We start from the raw sequence: 23,882 nt of genomic DNA on the forward strand, positions 1-23,882 counted from the left end.
CTCTTGGACTAGTACTTAACACCCACAGTATTAGGAGAAGCCAATTGTGGGCTTTGCCACTCAAGACTAGGCTGTCCCCGGCTCTCTTCTAGAACAGAACTGCTAGGTCCCACCTTAGAGTGTATCCTTCCCCCTTTCATCTCCTTCTCCTGGAGAGGCGCCCTCGTCCTCGGTCCCCTTCCTCTCCTGGCTCCCATCACCATTCTTCCCCCTTGCACACCTCACACAGCTAACGGCATGAACAATAGGCCTGAGGGCCACGGAGCAGGCTCCCTGGGTCTTGCAGGGAGATAAGCAGTCTATCTGATGAGCTCACACCTACTACTCTTGGGCTAATCCAGAAATCCTCAAAAACTTGGGTGTGGGATAAAAATGGCTTTGGTGGTTCCCACCTACAGAATTCCTTGTTAAAATGCTCCCCTGGTGGGAATTCCCAGAAGTGGAAATGGCAAGCTGGGTGGCATCATATCAGGCTCATGGAAGAGATGTACACTGGGGTGGGTAGGGCTTAGCGAGGTACTTCCACTTACCCCATCCAGCAGCTACCCACGTGTGAGGCCAACCCTGCCCGGTTCCCGGTGGATTGGAGCCACCTTCCCATCCTTCATGGCCAAATTGCTCAAATTTCCAAGATAATTATCCAGCCTTGTGTTGACATTGACTTGGAGAGGCCTGATTAAGAGGTCTGGATTACCAGAGATAAATATCACTATTGTCACAGTCCTTAGTAATGAGCCCTTAAGAACCTGCCACACACGCAATACCATGAAGGTTCTGGGTTGGCTACAAAAAAAGAGCTTGGCATGGCTTCCACTGTGGAGACTCTTACCTTCCACAGAAAGCCTCAGCTTTCTCAAGATTTGCAGAATGAAGACATCAAACAGGTGGAGCCCCACAGCCCCATGTAACTCTAAATACATCCCTGCCCAATGGGCATTTGTGGAAACCTGGACAACAGCTGGCCACAGCAGTCGGTCATTCCCTTGACTATATGACCCATCTTGCCACCTGTCCTTCTTTCTCTCCCTTCTCCATGCCTCCCTTACCTCTGACTCCCTTTGCTCCCTTTTCTCTCTATCTCAGTTTCATTACCTCCCCCCTCCCTCCCTTCTTCCCATCCCCATCACATCTGCTTCCCCAACCTCTGCCCCTTCCTGCCCTATGTCCCTCTGGGAACCCAAGACGGAGGACTGACTTCTCACAGGTAAAGCAGAAAGGTGCCAGGGTTGAGCAACCCATGATGATGGCAGAAATTTTCCCTCTGCCATTGATTAGGACTGGGCAGTGCCTCAAGGGTGTGGGCTGGGACCAAACCCCAGCACTGTTTTCTAGTGCCATTGGGTCATGTGATCATCAAAGGTGGCAGAGGGGGGTGATATGTACAAGGAGGTAGAGATAGTCTATGGTGACCGGCTGTCCCACTTTGAGGGTCACTGAGAGGATTCCCAGAATGTGGATATTTGAATGTGTAAACCAGAGAAGGCCTGGGAAAACCAAGATGAGTTGGTCTGCCTTCTGAGCTTTGGGCAGTGAGAATGAGGGAGGGTACCTCTGGGGTGGGAAGTGTGCATTCTAATCTTTTCTGGAGTGCTGGCTGGCAGAGTTACAGACTTCTTCCCACCCATCATTGCCTGGGCCCCCGTCCCACAGTGGAGAGCTAAGTAGCAGGGAAGCAGAAGGCGGGCCCCATCTGGTCACTGGAGTCCCTGTGCCAGAGCGATTGGATGGCCATAACTAGGGGTGCATGCTGAATTTGTTGCCACAATGAAGTAGATGAGTCTTTTCCCCCCTGGGCCTCAGCACCCTCTACTAGAAAAGATATAGTCTAGCCCTAACATCCTAGGAACCTTCTTCAGATGTTTGCACACAGTATTTCCAATGTGCCCCACCATTATCCCAATTTAAGGCTTTTAGAGGCTCTCACATAGAGCTCCAGTCCACTCCTGACTGGATGCCTGGGACAGGTGACTTCACCCTTCCTTGCTCAGTCTCCTCATAGGAAAATGGGGGTTAGTGTAAGGATTAAGTGAGATAATATCCATAAAAAAAAGCCCTCTCATTACCTGGCTCATAGTAGATGCTCAAGAAATGGTGCATGAAATTTGAAATGCTCTAGACCTGGTGACATGTTCAGCGTTCAGTGGTTCTATGATACTGTGAAATGATATCGTGAACCTTCCACATGATGCACACTTTCAGCTACCCCAGGTCCTTCTGGGCTAGAGAAGAGAGGGATAGAGGGAACTTCTCTTTTCTCCTCTCCCAGGGATCAGATCTCTTTAGAGGCACCAACGAGATGCTCCCCTCACCTCTTAAACTGAATACTCAAGACCAAAATGGAGTGTCTCACAGCGGTTGTGTTTGTTGTTTTGAGGTTATAGCATTTGTAAAGCACTATTGGGCTGAAGGTTTCCAGAGGAAATCTTTTTTTTTTTCCTTAAATAGGTTATTGTCAAGTTGGTTTCCATGTAACACCCAGTGCTCATCCCAACAAGTGCCCTCCTCCATGCCCATCACCCCCCTTCCCCTCTCCCCCATCCCCATCAGCCCTCAGTTTGTTCTCAGCATTCAAGAGTCTCTCATGGTTTGCCTCCCTCCCTCTCCCCAACTATTTTTCCCCTTTTCCTCCCCCATGGTCCTCTGTTAAGTTCCTCCTAATCCACCTATATGTGCAAACATATGGTATCTGTCCTTCTCTGCCTGACTTATTTCGCTCAGCATAACACCCTCAAGTCCCATCCACGTTGCTACACGTGGCCAGATTTCATTGTTTCTCATTGCCATGTAGTAGTCCATTGTATAGATGAACCCCATCTTCTTGATCCATTCGTCAGTTGATGGACACTTAGGCTCTTCCCATGTTTTGGCTATTACTGAGAGTGCTGCTATGAACATTGGGGTACATGTGCCCTATGCATCAGCACTCCTGTGTCCCTTGGGTAAATTCCTAGCAGGGCTATTGCTGGGTCATAGGGGAGTCCTAGTGTTAATATTTTGAGGAGTTAGAGGAAATCTTTTTGATCCCTACACAATATTATTTAATCAGAAGAAATAAGATTCTCACTTTTTCTTTCCTTGGGAGATTTAACTCATGGAAATTTTCTGGTTTAGCATTTTGCTCTCCTTGGCTACATAAAATCGCAGGTGCACAGTGTGTGGCTGGGACCAGCATTACTAGACGGATGAGGCATACACGAGCATTTGCTGCCCACCGAAGGCTTTACCATTCTTTAGTATTCTTTATTATTTATGTTCCCAGTCATTTCCTCCTTAGGAAAGGTAAGGTCATACTACTTTAAGGTAACTGAGCCCCCATATACTCAGTGAGTCACTCAACAAACATATGCCAAACGCCTGCTGGTGTGAAGTTCCATGTTCATCCTGTGCAGCGTACAGAGAAGCAAACTTTACTGTCAAGGCACTTATCTTTTGATCCTGTGGGCCCCATCCTTTTAAAAATGACGATCCTGGGGTGCCTGGGTGACTTAGTCGGTTAAGCGTCCGACTTTCGCTTAGGTCATGATCTCGCGGTTTGTGGGTTCGAGCCCCGCGTCAGGCTCTGTGCTGACTGCCAGCTCAGAGCCTGGAGCCTTTTTCGGTCTGTGACTCCCTCTCTCTCTGACCCTCCCCTGCTCATGCTGTCTCTCTCTCTCTCTCTCCTAGAAATAAATAAAAATATATTAAAAAAAATGACGATCCTTTTGAAGCTCAAAACATTTCATGGACCTCCACCTGGCTGTACCTGCCTCTTATGATTCAATAATGTTTTTATGTGCATTTGTGTTGAATTCATTACAATCCCATCTGCATGCATTTGAAAACTAACCATACGTACGTGAGTGCAAAATTACTTGCTCAGCATACTAATGAAGTTGGGGGTTCTTTAGGGTCTGAAGACCACCCCCACCATTGACCCCCACAGCCTGGTGGCCTTACTGAGGACCTAGGACTTTTGGAAGGGCATAAGGTCTCAGGCTGGGGAGGGTAAGAACACCCCTGGCAAAGGAGGGGGTGAGAGCTCCAGGCAGGGACACACCAGTTGGCTGGCCCCTCAGCTGCAGACCATGGCGAGTGTTGGGGTGAAGGGAAAAGGAAGGAATGACACTTTCCTGGGGGAATATGTAAGTAATCCAACTTTTGCCCAATCCTATTGTTGGTTTTAGGAAACCTTCCTCCCTACCCCTTCTGTCTGAGGAGCTTTGCATCTGGGTACACATTGTTCCTTTTACAATTTTAATAACTGAAGCTTTATAAACCGCCTGTAGCATCTTCTCAGGTGTGCTGCCTCCCTCACGATGTGGAAAATTCCTCGGCTGTACAGGCTGGAGCAGGGTAATGCATACTCGTGTCTGCCTCCATCCAATCCCGCCGCAGCCCCAGGAATCCATGGCTGCTCGGTCACCACCTTTCAAGCTCTCGGGGTTGTACTGGGGCACATTTCGCTCCCCTCTGGCAGCCCCTCTCACCGACAGGTTTTGGAAATCCCTGACACTCCCACGCTCATTCTGCAGCGCCCATTGTGGTCTGTCTATCTCTGTCCTGACCCACCCCCCACCCAGAACCTCACATCGATCACGATAACACCCATTTTCCAGTTATATCTCCATGTGCCGAGGGCTAGGAGACAGGCAAGGAAGGCAACATGAAGGGCAGGTGCCTAATCCAGGAAGGCTTTCTGGAGGAGGTAATGCCTGGGCGAAGCCTTAAAGGATAAGCAAGAGTCAGCCCAGTAGAGGTTAAGGCGGATGCGGAGGTGGAGAGGGAGATTTAGCAGACGGGACAGAGTGAGCAAGGCCGGCATTGTGAGAGTCGGGCGTGCGAGTAATGCCTTCCAGCTGCTGGGGGCAGGTCACCTGCTGGGGACAGGGGAGCAAAGTAGCCCAGGGCCGCGTGGTACAGCTGGTGGTGGCTGCAGGAACGAGAGGAGAGCAAGAGAAAGACAGTGGGGCTGGGACAGCACGTGGATGCTGGAAGCAGAGGGCTGAACGAGAGAGAGATCCGTGACCTCAGCCAAGGTCGGGGACCTGGACAGCTAACTTTGAAGCAGAGACATGGTGGAAGGAGGCAAAGGGTGGCCTCCTTAGTCCCTGCCCCGCCGCTCCCTACTTTCCCTTTCTTCCCGGGACCTGTAGCTTATTTGTTTGTTCCTCCCCTCCTCTGCTTCCCCCGCTGGCACGAGCTCCCCAGAAAAGCTAAAAATTCATCTCATCTGACCGAAATCAGAGGGTGGATGAGCTGGGGCTTTATTACACACTGGTTAAAATGGGTCTCGTGGGAGAGGATGGGCTCCATTATAATTGTATCTTTGGTCACCTCCACCCACCCGGCCAAAAAAATGGGGGGGCTGCGTCTGTTTAGACACCATTTTACGAAAGAGCTCTCTTCCTCCCTTCAACTTTTTTTTTATTAGTCTTGGAAAATCAGGCTGCTTGGCCTGGGAACGATGGGTGGCAGGAGGGAATTGGGGGGTGGGGGTCCTGTCCTCCCACGGCTGCCTTTAGGGTAAAGAGCCTGGGCGGCTTTGGAGATGTGTCTCTGGGGACAGGGCAGACAGCTCCGACTCCGTGAGGGACTGGGGCAGAAGTGGGGGGGGGGTGCTACTTTGAAAGCGGCATTTCCCTTTACGGGATTCTTCTTTATGACTCTTAAACTCTAAAACTGTTCTTTGGGCTTAAGCATACCATCTATTTAGAACTGAGTGTCAGAAATGCTGAATGAAGGTTGTTACTCTGGCTTTGAAAGAAGTATTTTTGGAAAGGGTGTGGAGCAAGCAATAAATCACAAGTAGCATTCAGGGTAGTTAGCATGAGACAATAGCCCTTTCCAGGCCCTCTTCTGCCCCCAGCCTCCCTCCCGCCCTCTGGGAGACCCCTGGAAGTGGATTGCAGGAGGCTCACCCACAAATGCTATGGTGTGTGGATGCACTGTGGGTCTTGGGTCGCAGGGTGCAGGTATTCTGTGAGCTTCTTGCAGAGTTAGGTGGGCACTAGTCAAGCAGGAAGCCTCCCACACCTGTGTGCTGTGACCTTCCAGTTACTCCCTTGTCTTCTCTTCACAGATACTAAAGCCAAAAAATTGCTGTGGCTCTCTCTGTCTCCAGTCCCCCAGCTAGGCAGGACGGGAGATCTAGGGGAATTTTAACCCACACTATTTTGTTGGGAAACTGAGATTACATTCATGGAAAGATAGGCAAGGGAGTAAATGCGTGAGGGCCAAAGGGTAAGGTCCCAACTCTCAAAGGGGTTGCAAGATATGTGCATTAGTCAGCTGTTGCTGCATAACAAATATAGCCCCATTTTTAGAAGCTTAAAACAGCAAAATTTATTATCTTCATGATTTTTATCATCAGGAATTCAGAAGCTGCTTAGCTGGGCAAGTTCTGGGCCAGGGTTTCCCAGGAGGTAGCAGTCAAGGTGTTGGCTTTTTGGAGCTGTAGTCATCTTAAGGTGTGACTGGGACTGAAAGACCTGCTTCCAAGATGCCTCACTCACATAGCTGGCAAGTTGGTGCCTGTTGGTGGTGGGATGCCTCAGTCCTTCCCCATTTGGAGCTGTCCAAAGGCTTCTAAAGTATCTCCAAACATGGCAGCTGGTTTCCCCCACAGCAAGAGTTCCAAGAGAAAGCAAGGCAAAAGTGGCAATGTCTCTTCTAACCTAACTTTGGAAGTCACACACCATCACATCCAGACCAAGCCTGGTAACAATGTTGGGGGGGGGGGGACCTTCACTTCCTGAATACCAGGAAGCGAGGGTCACTGGGAACCATCCTGGAGGCTGGCTGCCACACAATGGAAAGTCACCTTGGGTTAAACAGGGAGAAGTGAGATTCAAACACGGTCTTGAAGAGCCTGGGATGACTGGAGAGGTGAGACTGGAGTAGGGATGTGAGCAGGCTACAGGAACAGGTGCAGAAGCTGAAGTGAGCCTGCCGTGTTCGGAGGACAATGCAGCGAATCTAGGTTAGACAGCTCTGCGAAATAAGGTCAAGATCAGACTATAGAGGATCACGAGGGGCAGGCTGGGATGGTGGGATCCCCCAAAGGGAGTCATTGAAGGTTCTGTACGGAACAGGGACCAGGGGAAGCTCAGACTCTTACTATCTGGGTACCTTGAGTGGGTCACCTCAACCCTTTAGAGCTCAGTGGCCACATCTGTAGCATGGGCAGCATGACTGAGTTAATATATGTGAAGTAGGTGGTTGACTAGAAAGCAGTAGGTGTTGATTATTGAGGGATCAGCATGTGCAGCCAACCCTTCCTAGGAGTCCTGACACTCACGTGGTGTGAAACCACATCCGGGCCCTTCCCCGTCCTGGAATAGCAAACAGCCTCCTGAGGCTGAAACCAGGTGCTTTTCCACTACTGAAGAATCCAGATCTCAACCGTGGGCTGCCTTTGTAGCCACAGGAATATTGCTATGTGGTACGTGGGTGCTGGACAGAGCATGGACTGCCCCTAGTATCCTACGGTCATATCCTACAAGACTTGATGGCGGCCAAAGCCTGTCCTCAGCCAATTCTCATCCGATCCGCACAACCACCTACGAGATAGGCACCCTAGTGTGGTTAACTCCATTTTACAGGCAGGAAACTGAGATGGGATAGTTGAAAAGCCCTACAACAAATCAATAGCGACCAGGCATTATGAAAAACCCCACAGATTTGAGGGTTTGTGAAAGAAGGGAGAGAATCCAAATCACTCAATATTGTTAATAGTAATGGCTTTCAAATTCAAATATCATCTATATCAATAGTGTATATAGGAAAATATATCTTTCTTCTACCCCTCATTGGTATCTTTCCCATCTTGGAAAGAACCAGGAACCAGTTTTTAGTGTGTCTTCCCAAAGCTAGCCCATGCATCTGCAAACAGATATGTGCATGTCGTCATCCTTTGCCTTCTAAACATGGTAACCAGCCATGCACTCCGTGTAGTATGCTTTGCAGTTAAATCTGAGAGATAGTTCTCTATATTGTCATATACAGACATGCCTCATTTTTTTAAGGGCTGTGTAGAACTCCACCATGTATCTAGCCAGCCCCCCATTGATGAGTATATTGTTTGCTTCTAGTCTTTGCTTTCAAAATCAATGCTGCAGAATGATCTTTGTACATAAATTGGGCACATGTGATAATAAAACTATAAGATGAGAGCACCTGGGTGGCTCAGTCAGTTAAGTGTTTGACTCCTGATTTCAGTTCAGGTCACGTCCTCACAGTTGAGATTGAGCCCTGTGTCGGGCTCTGCACCGGGAGTGGAGCTTGCTTAAGATTTTCTCTCTCCCTCTTCGTTTGCCCCTCCCCCTCTCACGCTTTCTCTCTCTCTCAAAAAAAAATATATTATATATATATTTATCTTATATTATATAAGATGAGTATCTATAAGGGAAATTTCTAGGTCATTAGAATTTTTTATGTTTGCCCATCTGACAGATGAAAATTAAAACCTGTTTATATTTCATCTTTATGTATTTAATGGTGAATGATATTGAACACTTTTCACATATTTAAAAATTATCTGTATTTCCTTTCCTGTGATATTGCCAATTTCTCTAGCAAGCTATAAAGATCTTTTGCTGATTTAATATAATCTCTTTTTATAAAGAAAATTAGCTCTTCATCATATGTTTTGCAAATATTTTTCCCAGTTTGTGCTTTGATTTTATTATGGGATTTTTTTAAGTTTTTATTTATTTATTGAGAGAGAAAAAGAGAGAGAACATGAGCAGGAGAGGGCCAGAGAGACAGGGAGAGAGAGAGAGAGAAAGAGAGAGAGAGAATCCCAAGCAGACTCTGCGCTGCGAACGCAGGGCCCAGTGTGGGGTTCAAACCCAAGAACCATGAGATCATGACCTGAGAGCTGAGATCAAGAGTCAAATGATTAACTGAGCCACTCAGACACCCGATTTTGTTAGGGGTTCTTGATGTGCACAAATTCTTAAGTCATTATTTCATCAGATTTATCAATCTTCTATGGCTTCTAGATTTTCTGTCTTACTAGAAAAGCATTTCCTTTTGAGATTATAAACTCATTCTCCAATATTTCCTTTTCATTACTTTTTTTAACTTTGAAGGTGCTGTTGTACCTGTCATTTGTTCTAGCATTAGGAGTGAGGAAGAGATCCAAGTTTTGTTTTGTTTTGTTTCTTGTATGATTTGGTCAAGTTGTCCCAATCCCTTTTAGTGAAAAATTCATCTTAAGATAGCAATTGAGTTCCCCCCTTCATTGTATGCTAAATTTATATAGATATGAATTTATATGAGTCTATTTATGGTCTGTCTATGACTTTCTATTGATCTGTCTCACTGTTCAGGATCCAGTGCCAAATATTTTATTTTTATGGCTTTATAATATGTTTTCCTATCTGGTAAGGCTAGTCTCTCTACTCCCGTTACTCATCCTTTTCAAAACGCTCTCAGCTATTCTTAAATGCTTATTTTCCTGCATGAGCTTTAGAGTCAGCTTATCTAATTTCAATAGAAATTCTGGTGGATATTTTTATTGGGATCATATTGCATTTATTGAGCAATTTAGGGGGCATTGGCATGTGTCCAGCATTATGACTCCCTAGCCGAGGGCAGGGTATATCTTTCCACTTAAATATTTCTAAAAAGTGCTCCAGTCATGTTTTCAAACTTTCTGTTTTTCTCTTGCACATTTCTGATGAGCATGTTCCTAGGTGTTACATCTACTTTTGTTGCCAAGTAAATGGGTTTCTCTAACATATTTTTGAACTTCTCCATTGTTTATATAGGAAAGTATCCAATCATATCCTCTGCAAATAATGGCTTTTTTGCCAGCTCTTTTTTAACTTTTTAACCTTATAATTCTTATTCAATATGTTTGATCTTGAGACTTCAAAGGGGGACCAGACTTCCTTAGGTGTGAGGAAATCACTGAGTCCATTCCAGCTCATCAGTAGGCCAGCCAGGCTTCTTTTGGCTGGGGGTTGGGTGGGGGGTGGGGGGAGCGGTTAGAATTCTTATGCCTTGAGAGTGTTTTCAGTGTAATTTGTGATATTCTGGAGATCAAAACTCTCAGTGCAAATGGAGGATGAGTGGTGGTGGGTGGAGCAGGGCAGGGTGAGTGCTGGGGTGGGGGTAGTTTTTCTAGAAGGCTGTAGCAGGGGAAGGACCTCCCCTAGAGGCCGTGAAAGACCCCAGTCCTTAGTGCTGGGTGCCTGTGGCTGAGGACAAACATGGCAGAGGGGAGAAAGTTGCCTGTCCCTTTAGGTTTGCACTGGGGAAACCAAAACTACAGGGGAGTCTGGACTCCCAGGGCCAAGCTCACATAGGACTGCCTACCTCACACCATTATGCCATCTCTCCATCACAACAGCCTGGCACTTGGGTCCTGCCCAGACAGCTGTGTGGCCTGGATGGCCACCTATCACTTACTAGCCTCACATTCCTGATCATAGGACCCAGACCACACTGGATTTCTTCTTGGTTTCTATTTCTGGCCAATATTTTGTTGTGGGTTAGTCTCACTGCTCAGTAAGCCAGAAGCCCCTCAAAAACAGGTTTGAGGTCTTGTTTCAAACCCCACACAATGTGAAACCCAGGTCAAGCACACGGTGAGTGATCAGTGACCTTTGTGACTTGATGGACTGATGTTCCACGAGGAAACCACTCATGACAAATGATTCCCACTCACTTCTCGATTGTCCTTGCTTTAGAAAGGGCTCCTGGAACTGAACAGCCATCAGCTTCTGCAGCGGGGAGACCAGGCTGGAGTATAAATAGGAAAAGGAAAGGTTTGGACTTTCCCAGTGCAATAAAAGTCCTATATAATAATATTATATGTAACTGTGCAATTAAGCCTGAAAATTGCAAGCTTCCAGTTTGTTCTTCCCAGCCAAACACCAGGCGGTTCTGGTGGTGGATGGCGTCTGCTTAGAAGAAAAGAGCGAGATCGGAGGCAAATCTGAGGTTTCACTTCCTTTGGAAAACACAGGCGGGGTTGGGAATCCTTGAGGCCGTCCAGCTGGGCGGCTGGTCTGGGCCCTGTCTGCACATTGAAGTGGACAACGGCAGGGAGGCAGAAGTGTTTTTCCAGGGCAGAGGCATAACTAGGACATCTTCCACCTGGGCGGAGGCCTGGCGGTGTGACTCTGCCCTCCTGCCGCCCCCCAGGCCCCGCCCCTGCTGGAGCCCCTCCCCACCCAGCCCCACCCACGTCTGGTGCACAGAGCAGGGCAGGGGCATGCCTGTGAATACCCAGGAGCTGCTTCAGGGCTCAGAAAATACATTCTCCTAGCTGACTTCCAGCCGCCCTTCCCTACCCGCTCTGGGACTGCCTGCCTGTAGCTGACACCAACCTCAAATGCAGGAGGGGGCAGATTCCTCTCCCTTCCAGAACCTTCTCTGACTTCCTTCCCATGGCCTTTTACACAGTCCAAATGCTTGCGAGGCCTCACCTCCCTGCCTCACCATCCCCTCCATCCCCCCAAGACTCCTGAAGAGTGAACAGCCCCCGCTGAACCCAGCACCCCGCTACCCATCGCTCCTGCCTTGCTAAGCCCCTGCTTCTGTGCCCTTGCTTTGCACACACTGTTCTCTCTGCCAGAATGTTCTTCTTTCCCTGCCCCACACCCCCGCTGCCTGGGGGCCTCAGAACTCAGCACCCCCGCATCATTTTGTTGGTGGAGTACCCCCCGCCGAGCCCAGCAGAGCCCCTGCTCCGGCCCCCAGAGGACCTATCCACCGCTGGGCTAGCCCTTGGCACTAGCGTTAAGTCTGTACCGTGAGTTCTTACTGCCAGGAAATCCATCCTTCCCTCCCTGCTTCTCCAGCCCTCAGCAGAATGGGCAGACTCTACCAGCTGACAGGCAGCTTTGCAGCCTGCTCAGAACACGGGGGGCCCAGCCACCTGGATTCAAATCCCAGCTCTACCTCAGTCTCCCCATTTGAAAAAAATGGGTAGTGATGACGGCACTGACTGTCTCGTGGGGTTTTGAGAGGGTTCAATGAAAGAATCATGTAAAATATTTAGGACAGCGACTGGCACCGAATGAGCACTCCATACATCTCAGTTACCAGTTTGATTCCCTTGATGTCAGTTGCAGGACGCTCAGAATTAACCCTCTGTCTCCCATAGACTGCTTGTCTGTCAATCTGCATCCCTGTCTGTGCCCCCATATCCTCCCACAGGGCCCGAGGGGTTAAGGGGTTGTTTGTAATGAATTGGTGCAAATTCTGGAGAAGCAGCTTCCATACTCTACCCCAGGCACTGCACAGCTCCAGGACCATCCTTGGCCACCTGAGAGGAAGATAAATGCAGTCAGTCTCCTCACCCTCCCTCGGGGGCAGGGTAAGGGGAGACAGCAGGCACTTTTTACCAACCTACTGAGTCTCGCATCACTCTGGGCAGAGAGGGAAGAGTGGGCAGAATCCAGAAATTCACAGTTGGGTGCAGCAGCCCCAAGATAGTAGATGTTGAGCTGTTCATGAATTTGGAATCCCAAGGTCAACGCTGGAGCCAAAGTATTTAAATGAGTTAGCTGGAGGACAGCATAGAACCATCAAGTCTGAGGGCAAGAGCCTCCTGGGCTTCCGTTAAAGAAGTTGAAGCTCAGAGAGGGAACGTGGCTGGTCCAAGGTCCCCTGCAACTCAGCTGCAGAGCAGAGACTAATTGTAAAAGCAGGCTTTACTTGTACTTCCTCCCCCAAAGGGATTAGTCCCTCCCTGCAGACAGCTCGCCTGCGCATTGCTCAGCCCTAACTCACGCTCTTTCCCAAAACTGAGCTTGGCCTTTCTCCACTCCCTCACCTGGCTCCAGCTTTTCTTCTTTCCCATTGTTAAGTCCCCTGGCTCAGCAGCAATGGCACAGCACTGGGGTCCCTTGGCACGTGGGTCAAGGTGATGTGCAGGCAGAGCACGTTTAGAGGCTGGCCAACTCGGCAGCCACCTTGGTGCCTTCCAGAAGAGACACTGAAATATCCCCAGAAAGGACCGAAATCAGGTGTCACTTAACCCAAAAATCCACGCACAACCCCTTAAATAACTAACAAAATCTAAATCATTCCCACCCACCCCCTCTCCCCACAGGAGACAGCATCTTTGGGCAGAAATGCTAAAGAGAGAAGCACACCCAGTGGGCTCATGCATGTCCCCGCCTCCCCACCCCTGCCATGTGTTTGCACCCCTGCTGATACAGGGTGTGGGGAGCAGAGCAGACCAGCCAGCACACCTGAAAAGGCAGCCAGAGGCAGCTGAGACTCCGAAACTCAGTGACGTGGGGCCTGGAGCTGTTTATGGGAGAGAAGTGATTTATTTTATTATCTAAATTTTGAGTGGTTTAATAAGGTTTAATAAGCCTCCCAAGGAGTTTTCTGGCTCAGGAAATCGCCGGTAATAAACACAAGTAGTAAATCCTTTATTTTGAACATAAAGAGGTGTGCAATTTTTCTTAAAAGAAAACAAGTCTTCCCTGCCCCCCTTCGCCCCACCTTCTAATAAATAAAGGGTGAATAAATAATTAAAGAACAGCAGCTTGAAGGGGCCCCACATTATTTGTCCGGCCCAGACTCCCACGGGCCAGCCAGCCAGTGCTCCAGCCGTCAGCAGAGGACCCCCCTGCTCTGCCGACCCGCAGCCCCTCCAGCCTCCCTCTCGCATTGTGTTCCTGAGGCCACGCAGCCCCTTCGAGAACCCGCTCTTTCAATCTTTCTTGCAAGGTTACTGCACAGCAGTAGAAGAAATCAGTAGCCTCAGGGGGGATATGTGAGTTCTTCAACAGTCTTTTAACCCATTGCTTTATGACCTTGACCTCACTTTACATCTGTTTCCTTATCTGTAAAATGGGTACAGTACCAAGGAGGTGAAAGTACTTAGCAAAGTAAAAGGCTCCAACCCACCCCTTGGGTGAGGGGCTGTGGGCCGTGGCCCCTGCACACCCACATGCTCGCAGGCTGTCGCTGTGAAGAAGACGGGCTTCCTCCAAGGAGTAATTGAACAGCCTGACACTCATACACCCCCACTCGGCTCTCCGGCACCGAAGTCCCGTGCAGAGCCCCCCACCTTGCTCCTCCTTGCCCATCTCTCAAGCCTCCCTCCTGGGCACCCCTCACGTTCGTCCCTAGGGTATGCTTCACTCCTGTAAGAACTTAAGGCGAGAGAAGCCCACCCTGGCTTTTGCCCCTACTCCAACTCCTATGAGTGGTTCTAGACCTTGTTCTGATAAAACCAAACCAGTGCAGGGTGTGGCGGGAGACAGTGGGGTGATGGTGGTGAGGGGCATGGCGGGCAAGGGCTACGACATGATACAGTGGATGGGGTCTGGGCTACGAGGCAGGAGGTCTGGGGTCCCTGTCACTCACCTAGTTCTGTGACCTGGGCAAGTCTGTTTACCAGCATGAGCTTAGGTTTCTCATTAACAAAGTGGGCCAAGTAATTCTTCCTAGACCGAGGATCCTGGGGAAAGTATGGAGAAAAGCGGGTGCAGACAAGCCTCTCAGAATAAAGAGCTAAACAGGCACAAAGCTGTGTTAACTCGGGGACTTCAGCAGAGAACAGTGAAGCAGGACCTGGTCACAGGAGGAAAACCTTCAGGCCCTCAGACGTTGCGACGGGAAACCTCTGGCCGCGGGGGGAATGAGAACCCAGGAGGCCTGACTACCAGGCCCTCACATGTCTTGTCCTGCGGATGGGGGGGAGATGAGGCGCCGGTGGGAGGAGAAGGGGAAGCTCAGTTGTGCTGTGCGGGGGAGGGGGGGAAGGGGGAGATGCTGAATTCCAGCTGTAAAGGAGCACCTGGCATGGCCATCACCTTTGGCAGAGGAGGGAAAGCTCCGAGCTCATTTCACAGAAACCAGCTGCCAGCTCCAACCCCAGGCCCAAGGCGAGCTGGGGACTGTGGGCTCTGGGTGTGCCCAGGCAGGGCGGCAGAGCAGGTGAGGCCAGCCTCTCCTGGCTGTGGGCGCCCTGCCTGGGGTGCTCCAGCAGGCAGGCTGGAAGCTGAAGTAGCCCTGCCCAGCCTCCCAGCCCACATGTCTGGCCCCAGCTTCTGGGGCAGCCGAGGCCCTGGGGCATTCCGGGGCCAAGGGGTGTGGCTGCCCCCCGCTCAAGGGAACTGCCAAGGGCTGGGTGGGGCCCGCCCGACAGAGGTCCGAGGGCCTGGCCAGCCGCTTGGGCCAGGCCTCCCCGCCCCTCTTTTGCCCTGGCCCACCGGCCCCTTGCAGATTTCAGGACCTACAAAGACCACAAGGAGTAAGAGCCTGCTCAAAGGATGCGAGCTTCGGTTCTGCCGGGTGGCTGTGAAGCTCGAAGCCCAGGCAGGGGAGGAGCTGGGGCTGGAGACCAGTGGGACCACTCCCAGTGTGCCCCTGCTGGGGCCAGCCTGCCCTGGGGCTTTGGCAGAAGGACGCATCATCCTGAGCCCCAGATTTGCTGAACTGAGCAGGATTCGGAGAGGTGCTGGCTTGTGGATCAAAGCAATAGAATTGTCCCAAACCTCACACCACCAAGGCAGCCATGGAGGACAAGAAAGAGATTCTGCTGGAGCAGACTGGAGCCCTTTGTGACTTCGGGCAGGTCATGTAGCCTCTCTGATCCCCATCAAATGGGGGTCACAATAAGGATGAAATGAACGAGTATACATGCCATATGCATGACAAGGCTCTGTTCGAATGTTGGATGTGCCCAAGACACAGGGTTCAAGCCACCCCACTGCCGTTTGTGACTTCAAGCCTGTCCCCCACTATGTATTGAACTGATCTCATTCATTCAGCATCTACTATGTACCTGTTTGATGGCATCCTGGGAATGACACAGACATGGAAGGATCAGACCCTGCCTGGAGCAGGTGAGATTGAGGCACTTCTTTCCCTCCAAACTGAGGCAGCAGGAGTATGTAATTTGCCTACCATGCACTTCACATTCCTAGTTAAACTAGTCTGAGAACATGGGCCCCCGACTAGCTGGGCACCTCACAGGGGCACCGTAGCCTATCAGGGGACCAGAGGCTAGGACCTCAGAACCCTGGTTCTAACTCTTGACAATAATCCACTCTGTGACTTTGGGCAAGGCTCCTGTTTATGCCTCATTTTCCTTGTCTGTAAAATGGGCATAAAGTTTATGGCAGCCTTGCCTGCCTGATGGGTCAGAAGTACATGAGATAGGAGGCATGGAAGGACCTGGGAAGGGGTGGCCCTGGCAGCGTGTAAGGGTTCTTCTCAGAGTATCCTTGGGAGAAGTGCTTAAATAGTGTGGACTTCTAGGAAACTATGCAAAAGGCAGAGTAGTTCCCAATATGGTCCTATTTCCCTCTGCCAAGACATCAGTGTGAGGTCCGTGTCCTTCCTGGACTTCATAATTGCTGATACCTAATTGTCCAGTGCCTACACTGTACCAGGAGGCACTTTCTGTGCCTTACTTCCTTAGATCCATTGGATGAGTCTGTGAGGTCGACAGGACTATCAGCCCCATTGTACAGACGAGGAAACTGAGCTCGAGGAAGGTAATACGATGTCCCAGAGGCCATCAGTGGGGAAGCAGCGACATGGACCTGGGCATTCTGAGAACGGGCCTCGCCCCCAGCACTCCGAGTAGGCCTCCTGTTATCAGATAGCCATCAAGCAACTTCAGGCACATGCCTGACTGAGAATCGCTTCTTGCATGATTCCACTTGGAATCCAGATTTAACACACTTCCAGAAGGGTTCTGGACATCCAAATAACGTCGCCTCTCTGCCCAGTGAAATGCTCTCTCAGCTGTGCAGCACGGACAAGGCCCCTCCTCTTGGAAGCCTAGCCTGATTGCCCAGGCCATGGGTGCCTGGTGCCTTTCTGTGCATACCTCTCATTTGTACTTGGTACTGACCCCTGACATACATGGTCTCACCACCCCCCTCCCACGTACACATCCGTCATCCCAGGCTCCGATGAATCTCTAAAGTAAGAGATGGCCTTTGGGGAGGAGGGTTCAGATCCCAAGCCAGACTTGGCGGGAGGCAGTGTGGTAAGGGGAATGGATAAGAGTGTCAGCGTCGGATGCAGCTGGGTGCCAATCCCACCCAGCACTTGCTGCCTTATGGCACTGGCAGGTCACTGACCCTCTCCATACCTGTTTCTTCGTCTCTAAATTGGAGGTGATGTTAAAAATATGTACCTTTCAGAATTGTGCCGATTGAGGAAGGATTAGAAGTGCAATGAGCGGCATGTTACAAGCAGTCCGTAAATGGTGGCTGGGATCGATAATTATCGTGAATGCTGGCTGGCGTGCTTGACTGATTTGGTTATTATTACAGGACACAGAGTAGTACCAAAATTCAAGCCCCTTCCAGTCGCCCTACCCCCACCACTTCTTGGCTTCTCTTAGTGGAGCACCTCCTCCCCTCTGTCGGGGGCATGACCCCTTCTCCTGGTAGGGAGAGAGGGGGAGCGCAGCTACAGTACCTGGAGGGGGTAATGTTCTCATTCTGCATTTGAACAAAGAGAGACCCAGAGGTGAGAAATGCTGCTTTGGTCACATAGGGCCGCTCAGACACACCTGAGCTCTAGAGCCTTCCCCCGAGGGCAGAGGCCCAGGGAAGGCCCTCTGGGATGATGACCACATAGTAGAAGGTTTGGCCTCCCCTGCGTTCTTCCTCTTTCACCTCCTTCCTCCGTCTCCAAGCCCCTCTTCCCCTCTCTCCCGCCCCTTTATTTCTGGGGTGTGTGTGTGCGTGTGTGTGTGTGTGTAATTCTCTTTCCTGAGTGTGTTGTTCTTGGAGACAGGACTGCCCTGGCTTGGGCGATGGGAGGAAGGAGATGGAGGGCCTGGGCGGGAAGGTGGGGGTGTGGTGTGGCATTCCCTTGGGGACCAGGCTGTCTGTGGGCCCTCCAGAGCATGGGAATCTTAGGGTCGCCAAGGAAGCTCCCATAGTGCATAGAGGGGGTACTTTTTCCCAAAGAGACAATGAAACAGCAAGAGGCAGCCCCGCCTCCTGCCTAGAAAAACAGCCCCCACGACAAGGTCACATCCGCTCCTCCAGGAAAGGGATGGGACGAAAGCTGAGAACCCAGGAGCAGCGAGAAAAGTCTTGGGCTGGCAGGCCAGCCTTCATGCCCCAGGTCACCCAGGCCTGTTACCCACTCCTCCTCTCTCCATTTTGCACTTGTAGCTTCTCGAAGTCATGACAATACTTCTCAGGTTTTCCATGACTTGTCGATGACAAGATGAAGAAACAGAAGCCCAGAGAGGCAGAGGGGCTCCCAATGGCATCAGGGCCACGATGGGCTCCTGATTTCCAGTCCCAGCAGACCTGGCTCCAAGGGCACAAGGGATGCGACATTTAGCACAGGGATGGCCACTCTCCTCTCCTCGGTGGGCTCTGATCAGACACTGCCCACCCACCCACAGTTCAATGGGTCACATCTCCTCTGTTTTAAAAGGTTGGGGGGCAGCTTAAAGAATTGTAAGAATTTTCTCTGGAAAACATTTGAAATATTTTTGGTCTTTAAAGGAATAAGCCCTTAGCAAGCAAGAAAACTTGGCCTTCCATAAAGGACTGATTTCCTGGGGTTTTACTGATTTGGGCATTTTACTTAACAGTCGAAGTGTCGTGTACAAACCATCGTCTGAGACGAGAAGGTGTTTCTAAGCGCGAGGACCCTGCTGCCATATGGTAGCTTGGTGGGAATTTGGAAAAGGTGCCATTTCCTCAATATGTCTACTTGCATCTATCAAAATCACTTCGTAATACACTGATTTTGCAAGATGGAAGCATTTTAACTGCCATCTGCCGGACGATTGTCATGCTAAATGTCGCACATCTACCATGCCCATGAAGTCAGTAGTGCCCCTGTGTAGTGACCTGCTGCTGTGTGACAAATCACGCTAGAATTTAGACATTTAAAATGTGAGCAGATATATGCTATCTCACAGTCAGGAATCCGGGAGCACCGCGGCTAAGTGGTGCCGGTTCCGCATCTTTCAGGGACTTGCATCCCCCTGGATGACAGCATGTCAGTGTGGCCGCCGTCATCCGAGGGCTTGACTGGGGCTGAATGGCCTGCTCTCACCGTGGCTCATTCACACAGCTGGTGAGCCGGTGCTGGCAGCTGGCAGAAAGCCACAGTCTCAGGCCATGGGTACCTCCCCGTAGGGCTGCTTGCGTGTCCCCACAACATGGCAGCTGCCCCCCCCCCCCCGCACCCAAATGTCTTTTGTAACCACACCGTCAGGTCCATGAATCTCATTGGTTACACAGGTCGGCCCTGTTCACTTGGAAGGGCATGAATCCTTCCTACCAGGAAGCAAGAATGGTGGGGTAGGTGACATCTTTGAGTCTGCCCTTAGTTGTGGTGCCATTGTATGGTGAACAACCTGCCCAACGGTCATTTTGGTGCTGCTGAGCCCCTGCCTTAGACCTTAATCAACTGTGTGCCAGGACTGTGCTAAGCACCATAGTGACAGCCCGCCTGCCAGCAGCTTATGATCTAGCAGAAATGCCAAGACACAGGAAATAAGTTCTAGTACAAGGCAGAGTGAAATAAATGGCAGGAGGCATCAGGTGGTCAGGAGATGGAAAGCTGGGAGAGGCCCGGCATCTGAACTGAGAGACGGAAAAATTCCTGATATGTGGGTGGGATGTGGCCCCCTGGAGATAGAGGAGATTGGGTGTTCTCCAGCTGGGAGCAAAGGCATGGAGGCTGAGAAGCAGGGTTCGTTTTGGGGGATTCTAGGGAAGAGAGGAAGGGGTGTGATGTGGGACACATTTGAGAGCAGTGCTGTGGGCACTCAGCTTATCCAGGTGACTGTAGGCTGTGCTCAGAAGGTGGGAGGCAAAGCCAGATGGAGCCTTAGCTCCATCCCCACCCCTCACCTTTGGCAGAGCTTTGCCAAAACCACCAGGGGAGGCTGCCCAGGGAGTGGGTGGCTGAGTTCCAGAGGCCACAGAGGAGCCGCTCTGCCCACTCTGAGCAAAGCAGTGACCTGGGACTTGCTTGGGAAGACTTTCTGATGCTGCAGTTCCTGAGGCTGGCCAGGCCTTCATCTGCCCACCGCCCCTGCCTGCTTGGCCCCCCCGGGGAGGCAAGGCTGTTCTCTCTCCTGCTGACCCAAATCCTTCCCACCCTCCCCCACAAAAGTGCCCCTGAGCGTCTCTGAATGCCTGGAGTCTGAGCCACTCAGGCACGGCAAGGACTCCTGGCCGCTCTTGGTTACCTTTGTGAAGCAAGGAGGTGGATTGGTTGTGGTTGAGAGCATGGCCCGTGGAGCCAGACTTCAGGCTCAGATCTTTATGCCATGACTCAGTGTCTCTGTGATTTATCCATTTGTGCTTCCTTTGCCTCCCCGGTAAGACAGGAGTGGTGATGATAATAGGAGCCGTACCCCAGTTATCATGAAGATGAGCAGGACTAAGGGCAGGTGATGGCTCTGATCCCTCATTTGGGAACCCCATTGTTTAGGGCGGGCACTTGGCCTGCAGAGAGAAGGTGTTGGCCAAGGTTGGCCTTGTCCTAAATCCTCCCAGTCAGCCCTATAAGGCCTGAGTGTCTGAAGCAGGAAGCTGGGGTCAGGGGATGGGGACCAGTGTCCTCGGGTCCCCTCACTCACTGCGCAGAAGATCGTGTTGCACCTGACTGCCACAAAGCAGCCTTCCTGAGACCGTAATAGGCATGGCAGTCCTGAAGAGTGCCTAGCTGCAACGCTTGCTCATGTTCTCTGCTTTCCCTCCGGCCCCCACCAATTACAGCAGGGAGGCCTGGGGTGTAGGGGAAGGAGGGAGCCTCAGAACACTCTCTGCAGCACAGAGAGCTGAGGCCTGCAGCGTGGGGATGCCCTCCCTGGTCAGAGAGGAAGAGGGGAGTCCTACACAGGACCTCACAGGGGTCTGAGTCCCCAGAGAGATGCAGCTGTGGAATGGTTTTTCAGTGGACAAGAACCAAGATCAATGGAGCCATTCAGAGAAGATCTTGGCCCCCCCAGACCTAGAGCACCTTAGTGGGACTGCCCACTTTGCACTTGCTGTTCCCACTGTTCCCTACATCATCCTATGACTGGCTTCTTCTCACCATCCAGGCCTCAGCTCAAATGACACTTTGCAAGGAGGCCTTCTCTGACCACTCTGAGTAAAGTAGCCTCCCTCTCCCCACCGGCTCACCCACTACTATCGACAGATGATAATAGGCACTCATTAGGGTGGAAGGAGATCAATCTACTTATTGGTTTAAGTTGTTTTCTATCATTTGACTTTTTTAATTAAGCTTTTTATTTTTGACATAATTTGTCGATTCACATGTAGTTTTTTTTTTTTTTTAAATAGAAACCTAGCTTATGTTAATGTGTATTTGTTTTTGAGAGAGAGAGACAAGCACGAGCAGGGGAGGGGCGGAAAGAGAGGGAGACACAGAATCCGAAGCAGGCTCCAGGCTCTGAGCCGTCAGCACAGAGCCCGATGCGGGGTTCGAACTCACGAACGACGAGATCATGACCTGAGCCGAAGTCAGACACTTATCTGACTGAGCCACCCAAGGCACCCCAATTCACATGTAGTTTTAAGAAAAAAATCCAGACATCCCATGTACACTTTGCCCAGTTCTCCCCAACGGTAGCATCTTTCAAAATCACAGGACAACATCAACCAAGGTATTGACCTCTCTACACAGTCAAGATACAGAATGTTCCCATCACCAGGAGGGGCCCTCCTGATGCCCTTTTATAGCCATGCCCACCTCCCTCCCAGCCCACCCCCTCCCTAGCTACTAGCAACCACTCCTGTGTGCTCCATTTCTGTAATGATACCACCTCAAGAACATGATATAAATGGCATTATGCAGCATGTAACCTATTGGTGCCGCTTTTCTCACTCGGGTTCATCCAGGCTTTTTTTATGAGTCATTCCTCTTGATTGCTGACTAGTCCTCCATGGAATGGGTGCACTCTGGCTTGGTGAACCATTCACCCATTGAACAACCTCTGGATTCTTTACAGTCATTGACTGCTGTGTGTAAAGTTGCTGGGGATGTTTGCATTCGGGTCTTTGCGTGAACCTACATTCTTATTTCTTTGGGACAAATGCTCAAGAGTGCTTGATCGAGAATGCTGCATCATAGGGCAGTTACACATTTAGTTTTTTAAGAAACCACCAAATTGTTTGGCAGCGAGGTTCTACCAGTTTACATGCCCATCAGTAATGGATGAATGATCCAGTTTCCCCACATCCTCACCAGCATTTGGTGTTGTCACTATTTTTTATTTTAGCCATTCTGATGGGTGGATGGGGAGCTCCCATTTCTCTTGATATTCCTCTGTCACAGTTGAATGCATGGCCTGTGGGGGTCCCTGGCCCTTTTGAAGATGAGAAGGCAGGGTGACACCAAAGCCTTCTGGGAAACTTCCTGAGCCCCTGCACTTCCTGCTAGGTCCCCGGAGCCTCCAGTCCCCACTCAAGAACCCATGGTGTATGTGGCACTTCCCACTCCTCCGCTCCCCCTGCACCTGCCTTCCCAAAGTAGAAACATCTAGAAGATAAATGTGTGGGAATCCCCAAAGCTCTTCCCACTGGGGCATGGAAGCTTTCAGGTTTTGTTTTTATTTTTATTTTCTCTCCACTGTAATTGCACCAGGGTAAGGACCAGGCTTTTGCTAGGATTTATGCACGGGCTACCATCAAGCTTTGCCCTAAGCAGAGGGGGTCCTCGATGCCATTGCATAAAAACGGAAGTGGCTTTTTGTCCAGGTTGAATCTGTGGACTTGGACTTGGGAGTCTGGCTCCCTGAAGGGAGGTGATATCCCCTGGTGTCCTCTGCCCTGCACTTTTCCCTCCCGGTGGCTGTCACTGGCCACACTTCACCCTAAAGGGTCTCAGAAGAGGCTTCTCCCTCCAGGTGATGTGTTTTCCTGAGGGTAACAGAATACAGACATGATATATTAACTAAGACTGTACTCGAATTTAACACTGAGTTGAAGTGTTTACTTACGTGTGAAACAGCCTACAGACATACATATATAGGAGGTCACTATTTAAAAAGAAAAAAAGAAGATCCAGATTTGCAAATGAATAGAAACTCCATCAACTAGGACGAAGCATGACATAAGGTCAGAAGGCAAAACATATACCACTAGGCCGCATTCCTGTGCTGAAAATGGGCCACAGAATTCAGTTTTAAGATTCCTAGAAGCTGTATCGGTTTGCTCAGGCCGCCACAAGCGAGAGCCACAGACCAGGGGGCTTACACAGCAGAAATCTACTTTCCCCCAGTTCTGGAAGCTGGAAGTCCAGGATCGCGGTGTCGGGCAGGTTTGGTGTCTTATGAGGCCTCTCCCCTTGGCTTATCTTCTCCCTGTGTCTTCATGGGGTCTTCCCTCCCTCCGAGTGCAGGGTCCTACTCACATTTTACCAGTCATGCTAGATTAAGGTCTGCCCCTGTGACCTCATTTGATCTTTGGTCACCTCTTTAAAAGCCTTCCCTCCGAATAGGGTCACATTCTGAGATACTGAGCGTTAAGATTTCAACATATGAATTGGGGCAGGCAGAGGGGGAACCACAGCTCAGCTCAGACCAGGAGCCAGTAGTAGCAAAATGTTCATCCATTGCACAAGGCAGAGGCTTTGTGGAAACAAAACAAAACAACAGAGCTTTTTCCCAGCAGGAGCACTGAGTAGTGAGTGACAGGAACGTTCCCCCACCTCGGCCCTTGACTGAGGATGTTGTGTGAGTGAGTAGTGGACACCACTCCCGTAGTGCACAGAGCAGGAAGTGGATTCAGTGGAACCGTGCCCACAAGAAGCGTCTACAGCCTTGGCTAAATGGCATATGATGCCCATTGAGAAGAATAAGGCCAAGGGCCTTAGAGGTCCCGGCAGAGAGCCCGTGGTACAGGGAAAAGCCCAGCCTGCGAGCTGGGCTCTGAATCACGGGTGGGGTCTGGCAAAGCCGGGGGGGGGGGGGGGGG

The 23,882-nt window shown here is 50.5% G+C and overlaps 1 protein-coding gene across 1 annotated transcript in view; it reads left to right on the forward strand.

Annotated features, from left to right (window-relative positions):
* ZBTB7C (zinc finger and BTB domain containing 7C) overlaps positions 1-23,882 on the forward strand; it is a 296,924-nt gene that overhangs the window by 261,290 nt on the left and 11,752 nt on the right. The gene's annotated exons all lie outside the window — the stretch shown is intronic.

The sequence above is a fragment of the Hyaena hyaena genome, unplaced genomic scaffold (genome assembly GCF_003009895.1).
Source record: "Hyaena hyaena isolate Hyena2069 unplaced genomic scaffold, ASM300989v1 scaffold_33, whole genome shotgun sequence".
NCBI classification, from domain to species: Eukaryota; Metazoa; Chordata; class Mammalia; order Carnivora; family Hyaenidae; genus Hyaena; species Hyaena hyaena.